Below are 20,065 nucleotides of genomic sequence, written 5' to 3'. Positions count from 1 at the left end.
GGCCGTTGAGACTGGTTCGGCGGCGAGGACAGTCACCCAGAAGGTTCCTGGCCTACAGGGTGATCTCAGGCCGGTCCTCCGCCGGAGGCCTCAGGTCCCGGGCCGGGAGGGGCGGGGCGGGGTGGGGCGGGGCGGGGCGGGGCGAGTCGAGCGCCGGGTTCCCGCGGCCGCCGCCAGAGGGCAGTCAGGGAGCGTGCCGGAGGCCGGCCGGACCGCGGGTGAGTCTGGCGCCCCGGGGGCGGCCCCCGTTTCGGGGCCCGGTCTGCGAGCGCCGGGGCGTGCGTTCGGCTCGGTGGCGGGGACCGCGGGGGAGCGTGGGGCGGCCCTGGAGCGGCGGGTGGGTCCGGGGAGCTGTTGCGCGCGGGGTGGGAACGAGCCTGGGGGGCGCGGGGCGCGCGCAGGGCCCGAGCCGCGTTCCCTCCCGCCGTGCCCGCCGCCCGCCGCCCGCCTGGCCTGGAGCCCGGGGCTGGTCTCGAGAGGCTCGGGGCAGCGCCTGGGCCCGGCCCCTGGAGCGCCTGGTGCTCAGCGTCTGGCCCTTGGCCTGTCTGGGGCCCTCGGGGGGTGGGGGGCGTCGTGCGCCCGCGTTGGGGAGGCCGCGAGGAGCGAGTGGGCGGCCGAGAGCGGCGCGGACTGTGGGCGGCGCTGGGGAGAGCGCTTCAGGCGAGCGCGTCAACAAGCGCGGTATTTACCGACCACCCGCGGGGCGCGCACGTGCGCGGGAGGGGCCCCGCGGGGACTGCGCGCACCACCTCTCCGCGCTCGGCCTGGCCTTCGGTGAGGATCCCAAGCCCCAGATGGTGGGCCTGGGCCCTGGCCATCGGGGCTTTCGCTCCCAGTTAGGTGGTCAGGAGTGGGAATCTTGGTGCGCAGGAGGGTGTGAGGAGGGCGGGATTGAGGTAGCTCTCGCTGGCCAGACAGGATTCCTCACCCTGAGCACCTTTCAGCCTGAGAATCGTGCCCCGGGTTTGTTTTCCAGTCTCCCCAAACCCTGCTCCCAGCATTCGGGCCAGGCTCTGTTTTTCTCAGCCGAAGGTTTGGAGGAAGTGTAGAAATCCATCGAGGGGGGCCCCCTGCCTTCAGGATGAAGCCTCAGGGCTCACACTGGTGCCTGTGACACCTGCGCTGTGGGTGTGGAAGCCCCCTTTCTTGGGCTGCAGCGAGGGCTCTTCTGGGAAGTCTGGGAATTTTGTCCCCTGCTTGGGACTCAGAAGGCTGAAGACCTGATTTTCCTACCTGCGTGGTCTGTGACATGCCCACCGCTGGAGGTGGCCCTGGGGAGAGGTGTGATGCGGGAGGTGGGCACATATCCTCTGTGAGTTCAGGGCTGGAGGGGGGCAGTGATCAGGCTCCATCTGTGCAGCTGCCTGAGAACCTTTGATCCCCCAGCATTTGGAGGTCTGGGGGAGTCAGAGTGTCCCGGGACACCCTGTTAAGAGCATTGGCCGAGCCGGGGCTGCAGTCTAGTCTCTTCCCCCCCCCCCCCCACACACACACCTTCAGAGATTGTGCCCGTCTCCGGGTGCCCCTCCATCCTCCTGCCTCTGACGTCCACTTGGCCTCCCATCTCTTGGGGGGGAAAACCCATGCACTGGAGCAGAAAGCTTCGTTTCCTCTTTTCTCTCACTGTCACATTTTCCCGGCAAGGGCTCTGCACCTGCTGCCTGCCTCTTGGCTCCATGCCTCCCCTCTTACTCCTGCGCAGCCTGGGCTGCTGTCCCCACCACGTTGCTGAAGCTGCTTCCCTGAAAGTCAGCTTGTTTCCAAACACCGATTTTTTTTGTCGGCCTCATCCTGCTGCCAAGTTCTTCTGCCCAGGAAGCAGGCCCCTCTTTGCAGCCTTCTATGCTGTGATTTCTCTCCTCATTTTGTTCTTGTTTCTCCATCATTTCTTCTCCTCTTCTGATGCCCCTTCCCTCTTTTCTGGGATGTTTTGTGAGGCCCCGTGTTTATCTTCTCCAAGAACTTGCTTCGGGATCCCTCAGGGAACCCCCCACCACCACCATTCTAGCTCTAGTCCTGGCTCCTTGGATGCCCAGTGACACCCCAAACTCACCATGTCCTCCTTACTCCCCAGCAGTGGGTTTCCTTCCCTTGTGTCACACTCACTTTTCCCTGAAGCGTCTCGCCTCTCTCTGCCCCTTTGTGACCAGGCTACTGTTCCAGGCCTTGAATGTCTCAGGCAGGAGGTCAGAGGCCCCTTCGCTGGCCTGATGCCAGAATCCCTTCCAGCTCCCACAGTCCATCTGGCATGTCACCTCTACACCAATGGTCTCTGGATGACTATTGCTTTTACCCTGTTGCTGAGCCTTCTCCCCTAGGAAATCTTCAGAGGCTCCTGGTCTCCTTCCACACGAAGCTCAGCTCCTCCACCTCCTGTAGCTCCTCAGTCGTGTGGCCTCACCCTCCAGAGCCACTTTGTCTTTGTTGCTGCGTGCGGGCTTTCTCTAGTTGTGGCGAGTGGGGGCTACTCTTCGTTGCGGTGCATGGGCTTCTCATCGCGGTGGCTTCTCTTGTTGTGGAGCACGGGCTGTAGCCACGCGGGCTTCAGTAGTTGTGGCACGCAGGCTTCAGTAGTTGTGGCACATGGGCTCAGTAGTTGTGGCTCACGGGGTCTAGAGCCCAGGCTCAGTAGTTGTGGCACACGGGCTTAGTTGTTCCGCGGCATATAGGATCTTCCCAGACCAGGGCTCAAACCTGTGTCCCCTACATTGGCAGGCGGATTCTTAACCACTGCGCCACCAGGGAAGCCCCTGTACCAGGTCTTAGTTGTGGCAGGTGGGCTCCTTAGTTGCGGTTCACCGGCTCCTTAGTTGTGGCATGCAAACTCTTAGTAGAGGCATGCAAGTGAGATCTAGTTTCCTGACTAGGGATCGAACCCACGTCCGCTGCATTGGAAGGTGGATTCTTAACCACTGTGCCACCAGGGAAGTCCCCTTTAGGACACTTTTAAATGCTTTTTCTTGTAAACAAAATCAACCCTATCCCCAAACAGTACCACCTTCAACTAATTTTCCTTAGGAGCTATCCTCCTCTTCCCTCCACAGGTCACTATCATACAAAAATGAGTTCCTGCTATGAAATACAGTTGCCACGGCAACCAGTAATGCGAGGCCTGGAGTCTTGCTCCTAGGTCTCTGCACCGTATGCTTCTAGGGGCTTTTTCCATCTTTGTCGCCTAAAAAAATGAAATACTCCATTTGACTCTCCTTTTGCGGGGACATTTAAAACATTTGTTTTTTTCAGGCAGCGATTTCTGGGCACTGTTAACACCCCAGCAGCTTGTCACCAGGCTGCTGGCACACCATTAATAATGACCCTGAATGGTGCCTCTGGTTTAGGTCACATTTTGAATGAAATCCAGTGCCCTGTGGGTAAAAGGACAGTAGCTGTGGCCTCCACGCAGCCTTGATGGCTGGAAAGACAGAGAGAAAGAGCATGGTCTGGTGGAACAGAGAACCTGAGAACAGAGAACAGAAAAAGAAAAGGCTTTTTAGAACAGTTGTGTGGTTTTTTTGTTTTTTTTTTTTGGCTGCACCACGCGGCGTGTAGGATCTTAGTTCCCCGACCAGGGATCGAACCTGTGCCCCCTGCAGTGGAAGCATGGAGTCCTAACCACTGGACTGCCAGGGAATTAGGGAGGGCTCTTTGGTACAGCTTCGTTCCAGTTGGAGGTAGTGAAATTGTTTGTCTTTAGTTGCTGTCTCCTCCTGTGTGAGAGCCTTGCTCAGCTATCCTGGCAGAGGCCACCCAGAACAGGGTGCCTCAGGGGTGAGAGAGACAAGGTGCCTTTGGCCATAATCATAGCTATAACTCTGATGGGTGCTTATTTTGTGCAGCCCTTATTCCTTTATTTAATCCTCAACCAAATGAAGGTAGAAGTACTATTGTTTCCCCCATTTTACAGGTAAGGAAAATGATGCACAGAGAGGTTAAGTGCTTGCCCAAGGACACAGAGCAAGTAGGTGGTAGAGTTGGGCTTTAGTACTAGGAAGTCTGACTCCTGTGGCCAATGCTCTTTACTTGGTACCACGTAGATAGTGGAAAGACTGCGTTTAAAGAATGAGGGTGAATTGGAGAGATAGAGCAGGTTGGCTTTCTCAAGATTTGATTTAAAGCAGTCGTTTTCAACTTTTTATAGCTTATGAGAGGCAAAAGGCTGCAGTGAAAAGGCATGCACTAGAGTGTTCCCAGCAGCACTATTTTTAATAGCCGCAAAACTGAAAATCACCCAGCATCCTTTGGCAGTAGAATGGACAAATACAGTGGGGAGAATACATGCAATAGAACACTGTACCACAGAGCAGTCTGCAGCCACACGGAACATCATGGAGGCATCATGCAGACACCACTGAGCAAAGTAGCCAGACGAAAAAGAGCATGTACTGTAGGATTCCATTTATATAACGTGCAAAAAAGGCAGAATGAGTATAAGGTGTTAGAAGTCAGAGTAGTAGTTCCCAGGGGCACAAGGAAGGCTTCTGGGAGGCTGGTGATGTTCGGTTTCTCTATCTGGGTGTTGGTCACATACATGTGCTCATATTTTCAAAATTCACCAATTTTAGTATGTGTACTTGTGTGTGTGTGATACTTCAATAAAATTTACTGAAATAGAGAAAAAGGCAGCAGTGACCCTCAACCCAGGACATGAATACTGACGCTCCACTCCCTTCTAGGGGCCACACACTTGACACTATACCCGGAATCTTAGATTTCTTGTGAGAGGTGGGAGGTGACATGAGGGTAGGCACCCAGGTTCTGGGGCAGACGGCTCTGGGGATGTGGGAGCAGGGCCAGGGTCAGCTCTGGTTTTCTCCCATCCCCATCTACTCTGGGGGGTTTGGGGAGAGCTTGCTAAGCTCGGAGGGGGCTGGTCGGGTTCTGCCCATGAAGCAGCCCTTTTCTCCCTGCCGTGAGGCCTGGGGGTAAAGAGGTGACGTGGATCGTCTTCTGCTGGTCGGCGGGGTGTCAGGTTGGCCTGGAGAAACCGCGGAATGTGGCTGGTGTTGCCACCCTCTGCACAGACATTCTCACCCCTCCAGCAGCCTGCAAAACATCAGCGTTTCAAGGACTGCGCCCGCCTGGAAAGTGAGCGGCATTCACGGGGAGATCAGCTCCTCCTTTCACCTGGCAGTTATGTGCTGCTAAAAATACTGGAGCACCTTATGTAAGACCCCAGTTACGTCGTTAGCACCTTATGTAAAGCACTTAGTACACCGCAGACAATTAATCGGTCAGGTGTTTCGGTGACCTTGGGGGGCATCACAGAGTTGGCGGTTGGCTTGCCTGGTGAGGAGGGTGAACGATCGTCCATATCCAGGCCTGCCTGACTCACTGGGCTGCACTCACACCTAATTTACGTGTTGATGCTTTTTTTTTTTTTCCCAATGTGTTGACTGCATTTTCCTCTTTAGGCCCAGCCCATCCGAGCAGTTGAGTTGATGCCAGAGTTTGTACAGTTTCTTCTTGCTCAGCCCTCATCCCCTTCTCATTTACTGGTAGAGCATCTTCTGATTCACAGAAGCTTAGAAGGGCCTCCTCCCCATTCAAGAGGTCCCCTTCGTGAGTGGCCAGGAGGGTGGCCACCGGCTTCAGTGCTGCCAGTGACCGGGGCAGCCCATCTCATGGTTGGATGATGATTGAACAGTTATGGAGAGCAATGGAACAAAACCAAGGTGCAGAATATGCTAGGTAGGCTGAAATGCTGAGCTGAAACTGACAAGAAGGCATTTCACAGGGATCGGGTTTTTAAAGCCATGGGATCTGAGGCTAGGACAGCAATTTGGCAGGACCTGTCAAATTAAAAAGCATCTGCCCTACATCATAAGGATTCTACTTCCCGGGGTCTGCCCTAAAGGAAACCTGGCATGTGTGCAGAGGTGGAAAGTTCTGGGACAACCTTTGTGGCAGTTTGCAGTCCATGGTGAAAAACTCTACACAGTTTGAATGTCTGCTGGTGGTGGAATAGCACCCACTACATCAGCTCACATTTTCATACCTGGGAGTCCTATGCAGCTTTGAGAAAGAATTAGTTGGATCTCTCTATAATAATAATGATTGAATCTCTCAGATTATAAGGTGAAGAAAGCAAGTTTCCAAGTGATGAATACATTATGATGCCTTTCATAGAAATGTTTTCACGTAGTCCTTCATACTTTATATGAATACAAATATAAGGAACACATACCTACATGTAAAAATATAAAAAGGTCTAGAAAAAGGCATTCCAAACTTATAATAGCTATTATCTCCAGGGAAGGGGAAAGGGCATCAGGATTGTGTGTGTTTTGGGGGGGGATCAAAGAGAAATTTAGCCTTCTCTGTGATATTTAAACTTTTAAAAATAATTTCATTGATGTATAATTTATATACCTCAAATACGTCATTCATTTTAAGTATACAATCTGTTTTAAATTTTTAAAAGGAAAAGTAATTACATAATTTAAAATTAATGTCTAATTTAACCCCCTTCCTCATACAAGAAGCCTTCTTCCATCTATGCCTGAGTCATGGATGGACCGTGACACGAAGCTCACTGTATGGTGTTTTGCATTTAGGGGCAGCTCATAGAGGTAGAAATTATTCCCTCTTTTGAGCTGAGATCTTGAGACCTGTCTCTGTCACTTTGCTTCTGGGTCTGTCCCTTTCGATCCATCTCAAATAAGTCTGTTTTCCTTGGGGCAGGATTTTCACTGGTGCAAGATCCCCATCATGCCTGCCTCCTCCAGGGAGAAGGACTTGCTTCTTTCAGGGGTTCCTTGTAGAGTCTATAGGGTGATATGGATCACACTCCAGGCCGTGCTGGGCACCTGGCCCATCAAACATCCTCCTAAAGTTTTGCAGAACTGGACCCTATGCCCACGATGTTGCTTGAACATGACATAACACTTTTTAGAAGTAACGGTAATTTTTTTGAATCTTAAAAGTAATTCATATTCAGTATGGAAAATTTAGAAAATACACAAAAACACAAAGGAGAAAGTAAATATCTGTGATTCTCAGCCTCCAGAGATAACCATGTTTCCTGTTTAAAAATTTAGATTATTCTATATGAATGATTTTATTTTATTTTTTTAAAGTAAAAATTTATTGAATTTGTTATAATACTGCTTCTGTTTTATGTTTTGGGGTTTTTTTTGGGGGGGGTCACAAGGCATATGGGATCTTAACTCTCTGACCAGGGATTGAACCTGCACCCCCTGCAATGGAAGGTGAAGTCTTAACTACTGGACGGCCAGGGAAATCCCTGAATGATTTTATAACCTATATTTTATTTAACATTTATTTATCCATAAGAATAGTGACTGACAAATTTGTAATACATTTTTTCTCAGTTCAGTGTTTGTTTTTCTATTATTATTATTATTAAACATAGAGAAGTTTCTAATGTTTATGTGGTATTGTGAACTGAATGTTTGTGTTCTCCTGAATGCATATGTTGAAGCCCTAATTCCAAGATTTGGATAATATTTGGAGGTGGAATATTTGGGAGGTATTTAGGGTAAGATGAGGCCCTAGTGCCTTATAAGAAGAGATGGCCAAGAGCTCTCTCTCTCTCTCTCTCTTTCTGTCTTCACACATGCACTGAGGAAAGGCCATGTGGACACACAGCAAGAAGGCTGCTATCTACAGGCCAGGAAGAGAGCCCTCACCAGGAACTGAATTGACTGACACCTTGATCTTGAACTTCCAGCCTCCAGAACTGAGAGGAATAAATTTCTGTTTTTTAAGACTCCTAGGGCTTCCCTGGTGGCGCAGTGGTTGAGAGTCTGCCTGCCGATGCAGGGGATACAGGTTCGTGCCCTGGTCCGGGAGGATCCCACGTGCCGCGGAGCGGCTGGGCCCGTGAGCCATGGCCGCTGGGCCTGTGCGTCCGGAGCCTGTGCTCCGCAACGGGAGAGGCCACAGCAGTGAGAGGCTCGCGTACCGCAAAAAAAAAAGACTCCTAGTCTATGGTATTTTGTTTTCTCAGCCCCAGCAGACTGATCCATGTGGTTAAGTCTATCAGTCCTTTCATTTTGTGATTTCTTCCTTTGCTTTTGGGTTTGAAAGGTCTTCCTCACCTCAAGTTCAGATAAATATTCACCTATATTTTCTTCTCGTTCTTTATTTGGTGTCAGGTTTTCCACTCAGCTCTCTCTTTTACATTCAACTCTAATCCTACCAAAATTTATTTTGGTTTATGGTATAAGATTAGAGCCTGCTTTTATTTCTTCTCAAATTCCGCCAGTTCTTTTAGTTCAATTTCTTTTCCTACCAACTACATTTGAAATTGAAATTTAATTTTTTTGGACTATTCAATTGACCCTTGAACAACATGGGTTTGAACTCTATGGGTCTACTTAATACATGGATTTTTTTTCACTAAATAAGTACTACAGGTCTACACAATCTGTTGTTAGTTGAATCTGAGGATGTGGAACCACAGATATAGAGGGCTGACTATAAAGTTATGCAGGAATTTTCAGTTACGAGGGGGTTGATGCCCTTGACCCTCCCCCACCATGTTTAGCGTCAACTGTACATTACAACCGTGTTGCTCAAAATTCAAAAAGGCAAAACATGAGAGTCTCCCTCCCCCCTCTCCCTTAGCCTCCCAGGTCCAGTAACCTGTGTTACTAGGTTAATAGATTTTGGTCTTGGACTAGATTTCCTTCACCCTTCCCCCGACTGACTCTAAATGGTAGCTTTATTACTGTGCACAAACATAGGAGCTTCCAGGTTTTCTCTTTTTTCATTAACTGATCTCTTTTTCTTCCACTATCACATTTTTAAAATTATGACTTTATAAATTTAACCCCTGGCCATGCAGATTCTTTCTCAACTCTTCTTTGGTTAATGCTTGCCCATTTAGTCATTCTTCTCTATGATATTTATAATCATTTTATAGCTCTTCTGCACATATCATTAGAATCTAATTTGGAATAACAATAAATTTCTAAAATAATAATGATATTGAGTTTTCCTCTGTAGAAATGTGGTCTGTCCCTTACTGATTCGTGTCTTCCTTCCTGTCATTCTCTTTTTTTATAGCACCCACTTAAGTATCATAGATTTCTTTATGAGTGTTGTGAACATTTCTTGTTTGTCCCTAGGTGTTTTATGTTTTTTGTTGCTAGGGAATAGGATCATTTCCCTCCAGTCTTACCTTTAACTGGATATTGTTGGAATACAAGAAAGTATTTGATTTAAAAATTATTGTGAAATAGATATATATGCATATAAAACAAATATGTACAGTTTAAAGAAGAGTAACAAAGCAGACATATGCCCAGCCGAATGAAGAAACAAGAGTATCAACAGCCCTTTAGAAATTGTTTTTATGCCTCTCCTTAGGTGGGTTTTCCTCTCTCCTCATCCCCAGGGGATACACTAACCTGAATTCTGTTATCATTATTAGCCTGCTGTTCTCTATAACTTTACCATGTAGGTTTATGTCTTTAAACAATATGTTTTAAAATTTTGTATACTTTTGAACTTTTATAGATGGAGTCACACTGTATTCCATTTTTTAATAGATCCATTTGCGTTTGTGGTTTTTTTTTTTGGCTGCATTGGGTCTTAGTTGTGGCACACAAGATCTTTGTTGTGGTGTGTGGGCTTCTCTCTAGTTGTGGCACGTGGGCTCCAGAGCACGTGAGCTCTGTGGTTTGCGGCACTCGGGCTCTCTAGTTGAGGCGTGGGGGCTTAGTTGCCCCGCAGCACATGGGATGTTAGTTCCCCTACAAACCCGTGTCCCCTGCGATGGAAGGTGGATTCTTTACCACTGAACCACCAGGGACGTCCTTGTTTTTATTCAATAGTTTATTTACTATAAACTTCACCATTTCTAAGTATATAATTCAATGGTTCTTAGTATATTCACAAGATTGTACAACCATTACCACGAACTAGTCCCAGAACATTTTCATCACCCCAAAAAGAAGCCTGTATCTTTGCATTCACTCCCCTTATTCTCCCAACAACCTCCTCAGCCCTAGGAAACCACCTATTTTTTGTCTCTATGGATTTGCTTATTCTAGACATTTCATGTAAGTAGAATAATACAATATGTGGTTTTCCCTAACTTTCGCTTGTAATGTTTTCAAGGTTCATTCCTGTTTATGGCTAACTCATATACCATTGTATGGTTATGCCACATTTTGTTTATCCATTCATCTGTTGATGGACATTTGGATTATTTCCACTTTGGGCTATTATAAAAAATGTTGCTATGAACATTCGTGTACAAGTTTCTATGTGGACATATGTTTTCACTTTCTCTTGAATGTATACTTAAGAATGGAATTGCTGGTCATATGGTAAGTTTGGGGCTATTATAAACGGAGTGGCCATAAGTCTTCTTGTTGACATGTTTTCATTCTCTTACATGTATTATTTCTCTTCCATGTTTGACTTCTTTTAGGAGTGGAATTACTGATTAAGTTTATCTTCATTTTTTTTTTTTGACGCGTAGATCCATTCAGAAAACGGCATAGATTCTAAATGTACTGCTTGTCTAATTTTTACAAAGTGAACACAGCCATGTAGCCATCACGCAGGTCAAGGGGTGGGATGTTGGCCCCAGCTGGGCTACTCCGCTGGGCCGTTCTTTGTGAGATATGAAATCTAAGCAGAGTGAAGCAGGAAGGGAAAGGGTACTGGAGCCACTTATTCCCACAGTGGCAGCTGATGAGACCTTGAGGCCCAGACTACAGCTGCCGGGGTTCCTGTGTTCTTCCACGTCAGGACCTTCAGCCTTCCCATCAATTCTGAGCGTCCAGGTAGCCTGCCAGTAAATCACGTTCTGCTTAAGTCAGCCAGACCTGGTTTCTGTCGCTTACAATCGAAGAATCCTTTTGGATACAGTGTGCCCAACTGCTGGCACCAGAACTTTGGTGGAGTGTGCCCCTCCTATTGCTAAAAACCCAGAGTAGAAGCTGCGTCTAGCTAATCCTTGAATTTTTACATGACCTTATTTTTTTTTTAAATATAACTTTACTTATTTATTTATTTCGGTTGCATTGGGTCTTTGCTGCTGCATGCGGGCTATCTCTAGTTGCGGCGAGCAGGGACTACTCTTCGTTGTGGTGCATGGGCTTCTCATTGCGGTGGCTTCTCTTGTGGAGCACGACTCTAGGTGCGTGGGCTTCAGTAGTTGTGGCACACGGGCTCGGCAGTTGTGGCTTGCAGGCTCTAGAATGCAGGCTCAGTAGTTGTGGCACACGGGCTTAGTTGCTCCGCAGCATGTGGGATCTTCTCAGACCAGGGCTCGAGCCCATGTCCCCTGCATCGGCAGGCGGGTTCTTAACCACTGCACCACCAGCGAAGTCCCATTCCCCCTAACTTTATATTTAGTTCCCAGTTTTGAAACAATTTTCTCTCAGTCCCCAGTGGAAAGTTAATGGCTTAAGTAACTGGCTTAATTTAGAAGGTGAAATGTAGGCGTCTGTATTATTTTCCAGACTTCATTTTTGGAAACCAGGTTTATTTCTCTTTGATGTAGAGCACAGGGGGGTTGGATGGGGGTGTGTTTGGTGCCATGATCAGCAAACAAGGGCTAGACCCCAAGTTCTTTTGCGCCATCCCTCAGGGACCCTTTGCCTAAGAAGGCTCAACGTTGACATTGGTCTGCTCTAAGTGGGGCCTCATTTACAAGTAAAAAAAGAAATGAATTCTCTTCTGGTTTCTTTTTTAATGTCATTGAATCACACGGGTTAGTGACAGGGAGCGACCCAATTTCGACTGGTCTCAGCATTGTCAGTGCTTGTCCTCATTAATGCCAGGGTCTGGGCAGGTATTTGATCAGGGGTCGGTGCCATGAGTGAGGCTCGTCAAGAAAAGGTCAGAGATGACTGTGAAATTCTTTCTAACCCCAAGTGGTAGTGATCAGCCCAGGCCGTGTCTCGGAGCAGCCACAGAGCTGCTTTCCATGTTTCCCAGGTCTCATTCCTTGGCTTTTCTTGACAGCCTGTCCCTGTGGTGACCTTTTCTACCCGCCAGTTCTAATCCTGCTGGCGGTTTTCCTCATTTGCAGAAGCCACTGCTTGGGGGCCGATGACCCCAGCCTGGACACGAAGACCTCCCGTTCCTGGGGCTTGTTAGGACCTTCCACTTTTAATGTGAGCACAGCAGAAAGTGAGCGTGATTCTTGACCACGTGGTCTCCGTGTCTGCAGGGTTCTGCGGAGCAGGAAACTAGCTGCTTTGAGTATCTTGCTTGGCCAGAGCTGCCATGGCTGGGGACGCAGCAGGTCTGCCAAAGTCATTTTTGCGGGTTGGGAGCCATACGAGGGCACTGCGTGGAAGAGGCTTTCCATTGTGGTTTATGATGGCGATTTTCTCACACGTGGCTCTGAAGCATCTTGTTTTAGCATTATCAGTTTATGACAGCGATTTTCCAACAGGTGGAAGAGACACGCCTCCACCAAGGGTCGCCTCTTCTCGCTTCATGTAAAAAGGGCCTCGTGGGCTGGGACGGCCTCAGATTTCCCCAAACTCATCTGCAGGTTTGGGTGTCGTGTGGTGAACTGGGTCACCCCTGACAGGGTGAAGGGGGATAATTTAGCAAAGAGGGTAACTCAGGAGTGAGAGTTCCCTGTATGGAATCTAAAATACCTTTACAGAATTCAGACTTTGCATCCAGGACACTCTGAGGTCAAGGCAGAGAGGACAGGCCCAGGGGGCAGGCAGGACCCAACTGTGGGCTGGCCTCTCTTGGTGCAGACCTGGTGTCCGGAGCGTGGGCTCACACGGTAGCTAGTCAGGGGCTGAAGGCTTGCACTTCAGGGGTCATGGCCTTAGAGGACACTCACTGTACATCACTCTCAATGGTGGGCTGACAGATGTAGAACGTGGACTCTTAGAGTTTGTGTTGGAATATGGAACAGGCGTGTGGATGGATAGCAAATTGTGGCAGGTCGGAGGAGCTGGAAGTTGATATACACTTTGGGGAGGGCTGGGTGGCAAGGGGTATGTTCTGGGAGTGCAGCTTTAGGTGTGGAGGGAGATAAGGCACATCTCCAGAGGGTGGCAGGTGGGAACCGAGGCAGACCATCTGCAGGGACTTACCAGGAGGTAATGGGGTCCTGACAAACAGGCTAGGCTAGCGACAGATCTTCAGAAGCGTGGGGGATCAGGCCTCAACAGGGAAGAAGGTCGGCCTACAACCAACTCAGAGCCAGAGGCCCAGTGATCAGGGTCTCCGGGTTGTGGCTGGGCCCAGCGTGAGCAAAGCAGAAGCTGACTTGCTTAGTGGTTAAGGGTTCTGGGCTCAGACTTGCAGGCTTTCATCCTGGCTCTGCCCGTCCCTCACACTGTGCCCTTGAGAAGTTGCTTTGCCTCTGTTTGCTCATCTGTAAAATGGAGATAATAAAAGTATCTGTCTCATTGTTCAGAGGACTCCATGAGAAGTCATGTACAAAGCACTTAGAACAGTGTTTGGTGCATGGATGGCGGTTACTATTGTTAATATTGAGGTCTCCCCAGTTTGGCCTGATGCATGTCCTTTGGCCTCAGAGTTGCCTGCAAATGGGGTTCACACCCAGGCTTGAGGGCTTATGCTTTCATTATATTGAATTTTGTAGCCCGCTTGCTTGTCTTGTTTCTACAGCTGCTGGAAATCACAGAGTCTGATGTATTACATCAGATTTCTGGTGCCACCTCCTCTTTCTGCTCTCTGCCTGGGCTCTGTTCTCTTTGATCCTCAAGTTGTTTATTTTTTATTGTGTTCAGCCCCTAAGCTGCCTCAAGCCCTCCTTGAAATAGGCAGTTATAAATTTCCAATGAATAAATATAATTTTAGATCATACATGGAATCAGAGTTACAGTGTAAGGAGGTATGCTCTACCTCCCACATCCCTGTCTCCTCGTCTTACCCGAGTCTGGGGGATCAGCTGGCAGTAAGAAGGGCCAGCCCCTGGGACGGTTTAGGGTGCACAGCAGAGAAGAGGCTGCAGATATTCTGGCTGTGAAGGTGCACTCTCAGGCCCAGGGGTGGAATGGGTGAGAAGGTGGAGGAGGTGGAGGAGGACAAAGACTGACTCTTATCAAGTACCCACTCTGCACCTGTCACTGTGTAGGTGCTTAATACACTTTGGGCTGCTCCAGGAGGCTGGTAGATGAGTATCCCCATTGTGGGACTGTCGAATTTGGGGAAGTTTAGTCTGTAAGTTAGAGACGGGATGTGCATCTGATTGTAGAGTCAACCCAGACCCAACTGCGGGCCATATGAAGGGTCAGTTGCGAGACCTTCCCCAGGACTTCCTCCCACTCTTCAGACTTGCCAGGGCATACGTCTTAGTCATCTTTTGCCACAATATTGCTATGTAACAAACCAACCCCAAACCCGCTGGCATTTGGCAGTAAGTATTTATTCATCCCTCATGTATCTGTGGGTTGGGTGGGGTTTGGCTGACCTAGGCTGCTCTCAGTGGGACTTGGTTGGCTTTAAGCTGTGAGTCGGGTTTAGGCCTGTTTCATGTGTCTCTTATCCCACTTGGACCAGTGACCACCAAGGCATGTTTGTGTCATAGTTACAGGCAGGAGTGCAAGAGTGCAAGCTCAGTTGCACAAGCACATTTCAAGCCTCTGCTTACATCATCACCACTGACATCATTTGGCCAAAGCAAGTCACATGGCCAATCTTAAGCCAAGGGGCAGGGAATCACCCTGCCTACCATTGAGCCATGGCAGAGTGTGGCTATCTCATACTCATAGAGAGAAGAATTGATACCAATAATTCAGCCTACTTTAGGATGAGTTTCATTTATTCGCTCAGTAAATGTTTTTTTGAAAGGCTGCAGTATGACTGGTACTGTGTTGCCTCTGGGGATAGAGTGGTGAAAAAATGCAAGCTTGGTCCTTGCCTTACAGAACTTACAGTCTAGTGATAGAAACAAACTGGAGAGCTACTTCTCTCATTAATTATTTAATTACAGTTGTGATCATCTCTACAGGGGACAAGTACAGAGCAATGGGCATGTACCAAAGAGCCTGACCTAGTCCAGGGAGGAAGAGATGGTTGAGCTCAGAACTGAAGGGTAAATAAGACTAATTAGGCAAAGCATCCTTAATAAGATTAACAATTGACTTCTCACCCGAAACCGTGGAAACCAGAAGGCAATGGAATGAAAGTCTAAGTGTTGAGACAAAAAGACCATCAACCAAGTCTATATCCGGAAAAAAGTCTTTTTTTTTTTTTTTGCGGTACATGGGCCTCTCACTGTTGTGGTCTCTCCCATTGCAGAGCACAGGCTCCGGACGCACAGGCTCAGCGGCCATGGCTCAGGGGCCCAGCCGCTCCGCGGCATGTGGGATCCTCCCGGACCAGGGCATGAACCTGTGTCCCCTGCATCGGCAGGCGGATTCTCAACCCCTGCGCCACCCAGGAAGCCCAGAAAAAAGTCTTTTAAAAATGAAGGATGGGGCTTCCCGGGTGGCGCAGTGGTTGGGAGTCCGCCTGCCGATGCAGGGGACACGGGTTCGTGCCCCGGTCTGGGAAGATCCCACGTGCCACGGAGCGGCTGGGCCCGTGAGCCATGGCCACTGAGCCTGCGCGTCCGGAGCCTGTGCTCCGCAACGGGAGAGGCCACAGCAGTGAGAGGCCTGCGCACCGCAAAAAAAAAAAAAATCCAGAATGACTTTGGGGTGCTTTAAGGGCAGTGGCAGGGAGCAGCGACGCCAGGAAAGGTGAGTCTGAGCCAGCTGCTGGAGCTTTGCCCACAGGCTTGATTTGGGCAGCAGATTTGTGAGTGGAGCAGAGATGGGGTGGGAGGGGCCCCAGGCAGGCAGGGGCAGGCTGGTGGGAGAGCTGGGGAAATTAGGGAGGGCCCAGTTTGGCCTGGGGGTGGTGGAGGCAGTGCCTGGGCTCCCTGGACTTTGTTTACTTCCTTCCTGTCCTGTGCCTGTTGACCCTTGGGGACCACCCTCTGCAGGTTCTGGCCCCAGGACTCAGCCCCAGCCATGCTCTGCCCTCCCCTGCCCCCAGCCTGGCCCAGCTCTCTAGGGGGCTCTGTGTAGCTGATTTACCCAATAGCACTGTGGCCAACATATTTCTAATTTTAAACAGAATGTGTATTGATCACATGTAGCATATTATCTTTTTTTAAAATTAATTAATTTAGTTTTGGCTGCATTGGGTCTTCGTTGCTGCCCACAGGCTTTCTCTAGTTGTGGTGAACGGGGGCTACTCTTCGTTGCGGTGCGCAGGCTTCTCATTGCGATGGCTTCTCTTGTTGCAGAGCACGGGCTCTAGGCGCACGGGCTTCGGTAGTTGTGGCTCGCGGGCTCTAGAGCACAGGCTCAGTAGTTGTGGCACACGGGCTTAGTTGCTCCGCGACATGTGGGATCTTCCCGGACCAGGGCTCGAACCCGTGTCCCCTGCATTGGCAGGTGGATTCTTAACCACTGCGTCACCAGGGAAGTCCTAGCATGTTATCTTGAGCATAGTCTTTGATCTTCCAGATAGAGCTTTGTTTTCCTAATTTCCTTCCTCCTGAACTCTTTAAGGTGTGTTTTCTGTCGCTTACCTAGGGAACTTTTATTTCCTATTTATATTAATTATCTAATTATTCCATTTCACATCTGGGTCATTCAGTTTATTCCTTTTGGCCTCCTTCTTGCACATCTTATGCGTGGATTTGTTAAGCAGTTTGGCGCCTACTTTCACTGTTCAAGCCCACCCGGTGAGGTTTTGACTGGAGAGTGAGGAGATGCAATGGCAATGGGACCTTGTTGCTTGTGATTCCTGGATCCTAGGGTGATGCAGGGTGGAGAGATGCTAATGGATGCACACGCTCCTCACGTGTCAGTGCTGAAGGTTCTCGAGCCAGCATGCGAGGCCTCCTTTCCACGTTCATTCTGGTTGCATTAGCCCAGAAGACCGGCCAACCTGGGGTGGCCAGAGGTGGCCAATGGAGCCTGAACTTGGAACCTGGGAGATGAGCCAAGGGTCTGGGATGACCCGGGGCATCTTCCTGTGTCCCTGGAGGTGTGAGCAAGTGCGTCAGCTTCCTGCAGTGGTCTGGTGGATGCCGAGATGGGAGGCTTCCACATCATCTAGGGACCGTGGAAGAATCCCTCAGTGGAGGGGCTCCCTGTGGACCACGTGACTGCTGCAGAGAAACCAAAGTAAGCCTAGGAATGAGCACTGGGTGCTTCAGAGGAAAGCAACTGCCTCCCTGACATCCCTGAGCCAGGCAGCCACTGGCACAGGCTCCAAAGGGGTAGTTGACATGGGAGCAGGAAGCTTACTTCCAGGGCTCCTGTCATTTCTGTTAAGACATCAGGCTCACTCAGGTTAGTACATGTGGTGCATTCTTACCCCTTCCCGCTCCTGGATAGGTGACACACCCAGGACAGTTGATTGCAAATGACCAAGACCCAGCTCAACTAGTTTAAGCAAAAAGGGGACTCTGTGGGCCTAGCAAGTTGGGAACCAAAAGAGCGGTCCAGGCATGGCTGGATCCAGCAGTTGACTACCTCCATCTCTCGGCTCTGCTTGGCTTTATTCTCAGGCTGTTTCCAAGTGGCAGCAAGATGGCCATTGGCCATCTCAGGCCAGCATTGCTCTCATGGCTTGCTGTCACAGAGAAAGAGGGTACTTCTCAGTAACTCTGGTGAGAGCCCAGGGAAGCTGGATCTGGGTCCGTCACTGTGCCCAGTGGGTGGGGATATCCTAATCAGCCGGCCCCAGTCACATTCACCCTGAGAAAGAGGAAGGAAGGGCCTGTTTCTCCCACCCAGAAGAACTGGGCATGATTTCCTCGGCCCTGAGGGGGAGTCGTTCTCAAAGAGAGGAGTGCTGGGCAGACAGGATGTACGTCCGTTGTGACAGGCCAGCAGCGGCCCCGGCCGTCGGGAGGCAGCTTTCAGGGCGCCAGCTGCGTAGCAGGGCAGCAGCACACCCGCTGTTCTCTGTTGAGTGGGGCATGGACACCCGGGCCTCTTCACATCCTCAGGTCTGGTCCATCCTGGACCTTCAAACAAAGTCGGCCTTTACGTGCAGCAAGCTGCTGGGAGCACGTGGAAACCAACCTCTCTCCACCGTGTGTGTCCCAGAGGCCGCCTCCCGTCACTGACACCGCTTTTCACTTCTCTTTGGCCTCTGGTCCCTGGATCCACAGATCTGCCTCTAATGTCTGCATTTGGCCCCCGTCCCTATGGAGTCTCTTATCTGGACGTTAGAGTCAGCTCAAGGCTTGGCCTGATCGTGCCTGCAGGAGAAGGGTAGAGCAGCCAGGCTGGACCTGTCGCTTCTCCTAAAGTCAGAGCACCCACTCAGGATGAAGGACCGGCGGGTTCCCGGCACACCTGGGTATGTGGCGACTGCTTTCCACAGACTCAGAGAGACTCACATCACATTCTGCTACGTGATACAACCGGGATCACACATGAGCACTTCTCAACATTCTTAGCTACAGAATCTTCTCTTCAAAGGCTGTCTTCCCTGAAAATCCAGTAGAGGAAGCTGACAAGAGCAGCGTCGCCCTGGACGAGGTTGGAATGCATCCCCGTTATCCACCTCCCCCTCATTCCACATCAGCAGCCCCGGTGGGGTACACGGCCCCCCCCAAGGCTCCTTGGAGCCCAGTTTGAGAACCTCTTCATGATTATGTCCATCCATCCCTCTTTGTAGCACCTGATTTTGTCCCCCACGAGGGATACTTGCTAGATGTGGTGTTTTTCTTCTCACCAGCACATTTATTTCTGTCATTAGCTTGTTCACACCGTGAAAAGGGCAAGAAGGGGATCCTTGTCACCTTCCTTCTCCCTGCAGGCAGGTGTCAGGCTGTCCCTTCATGACCCTTGTCCTCCTCGAGCTGCATGTGGGAGGCCACCCCATTTGCGGCATTGGTCACATCGTCTGGGCCTCAGTGAACCTTCTTCCCGGGGAGCTACACCCAGATGGCTGCCTCGGCCCCAGCAGTTGAAGTTTCAGGAAGTCATGAGATGCTGACACCCCACATATGACTACGGCCTGGAATGAATGGTTCTGATACCTTTCCATAAAATGTGCCCTTTTTAGAAACAACAACAAAAAATAAAATAAAATAAAATGATAACCAAAAAATAAATAAATAGATAGATAGATAAAATAACAACAACAAAATCCTTGAAATTTGTAAAAGTGGCAAGACTTTAAAAAAAGAAAAAAAAAAAAACCAAAAAGAATGCAAACGTTCCCAAGGGAGGCCTCCCGCTAATAGAAAGTGTCCCTTATCTGTTCAGTTTTAGAAGATGTCATTAGGGGGACTTGGTCACCCACGATTGGCCGTGGGCGGGCTTCAGCTGGGCTTCTGTCCACCATCCACCGAGGAGAATCCAGGCCTTGGTTTGGCTCCAGCTGGGCCTTCCCGCAGCTGCCGCTTATTGACTTAAGTCCCAGTGATTCATCTTCATCAGGGTCGCCCCTCACAGCACGTGGTGGGCGGGAGCAGGAGCTCCTCTGCCTGAGGTGCCAGCAGGGCCAGGCCCCCTCGGTTCCCGGTAGGTGTTTTGGGGTCTTTGGCAACGAGGTGACGGGAAGATTTTGTATTTTCTGGAGACAGGAGTTTTCCCAGAACTTGGCTAACACCGGGGAAGGGTGTGTCTATGCTGGGAGAGTGTCGTTAATGGTTGACTTGCTTTTTCCTGGTTACCCCAGGGCCTGCTGCTTCCCAGGAAGAGGTGGCAGGGGTCGGAGAATGGGGGGAGCCCCCCAGCACCTCCCTGACAGTTGCCACGCTCGCTGTACCATCCTCTGAGAGACCCCAGTGGACAGGGATGGGTTTAGGGGTGGCTGGAGGAGGGGATGTGTATTTTGGAAAGTTGAGAGGAGGATCGGCCCAGGGCCGGGTGGAGAAAGGGGCCATGTTACTATAACTGAGCAAATGGAACTTTCATTAAATACTTTTATTGCACGTCACGCTGTGTGTAGGCACTGGAAGAGGGGCTGCAGCCCCCCAAGTGCTGTTGTTCGGGGTCCACTAGGGTAAGACTGTGACAAGTCCTCAGATGTGGGACAGGACCAGAAAAACCAAGAGCCAGAAGGAGACAAAAATAAAGAAACGCCAAGGCGGCGTTTCTTAGAGTGTGAGAGGATTTTTAAG

General features: G+C 49.9%; 1 protein-coding gene across 6 annotated transcripts in view; it reads left to right on the top strand.

Moving 5' to 3' along the window:
* The first annotated feature begins 165 nt into the window (after positions 1 to 165).
* The window catches only part of RPH3AL (rabphilin 3A like (without C2 domains)), a 129,972-nt gene continuing 110,072 nt past the window's right edge, over positions 166 to 20,065 (top strand). The window contains exon 1 of one of the 6 annotated variants that reach the window (XM_067020649.1): positions 166 to 218. The gene's annotated coding sequence lies outside the window, so the exon portion shown is untranslated. Of the gene's footprint in view, positions 219 to 19,328; positions 19,464 to 20,065 lie in introns of those variants that run through there. The other 5 variants (XM_067020648.1, XM_067020645.1, XM_067020650.1 and 2 more) reach the window with 5 other exon arrangements.

The sequence above is a fragment of the Kogia breviceps genome, chromosome 19 (assembly GCF_026419965.1).
Source record: "Kogia breviceps isolate mKogBre1 chromosome 19, mKogBre1 haplotype 1, whole genome shotgun sequence".
Lineage (NCBI taxonomy): Eukaryota > Metazoa > Chordata > Mammalia > Artiodactyla > Physeteridae > Kogia > Kogia breviceps.
This window is presented reverse-complemented; position numbering and strand designations above follow the sequence as displayed.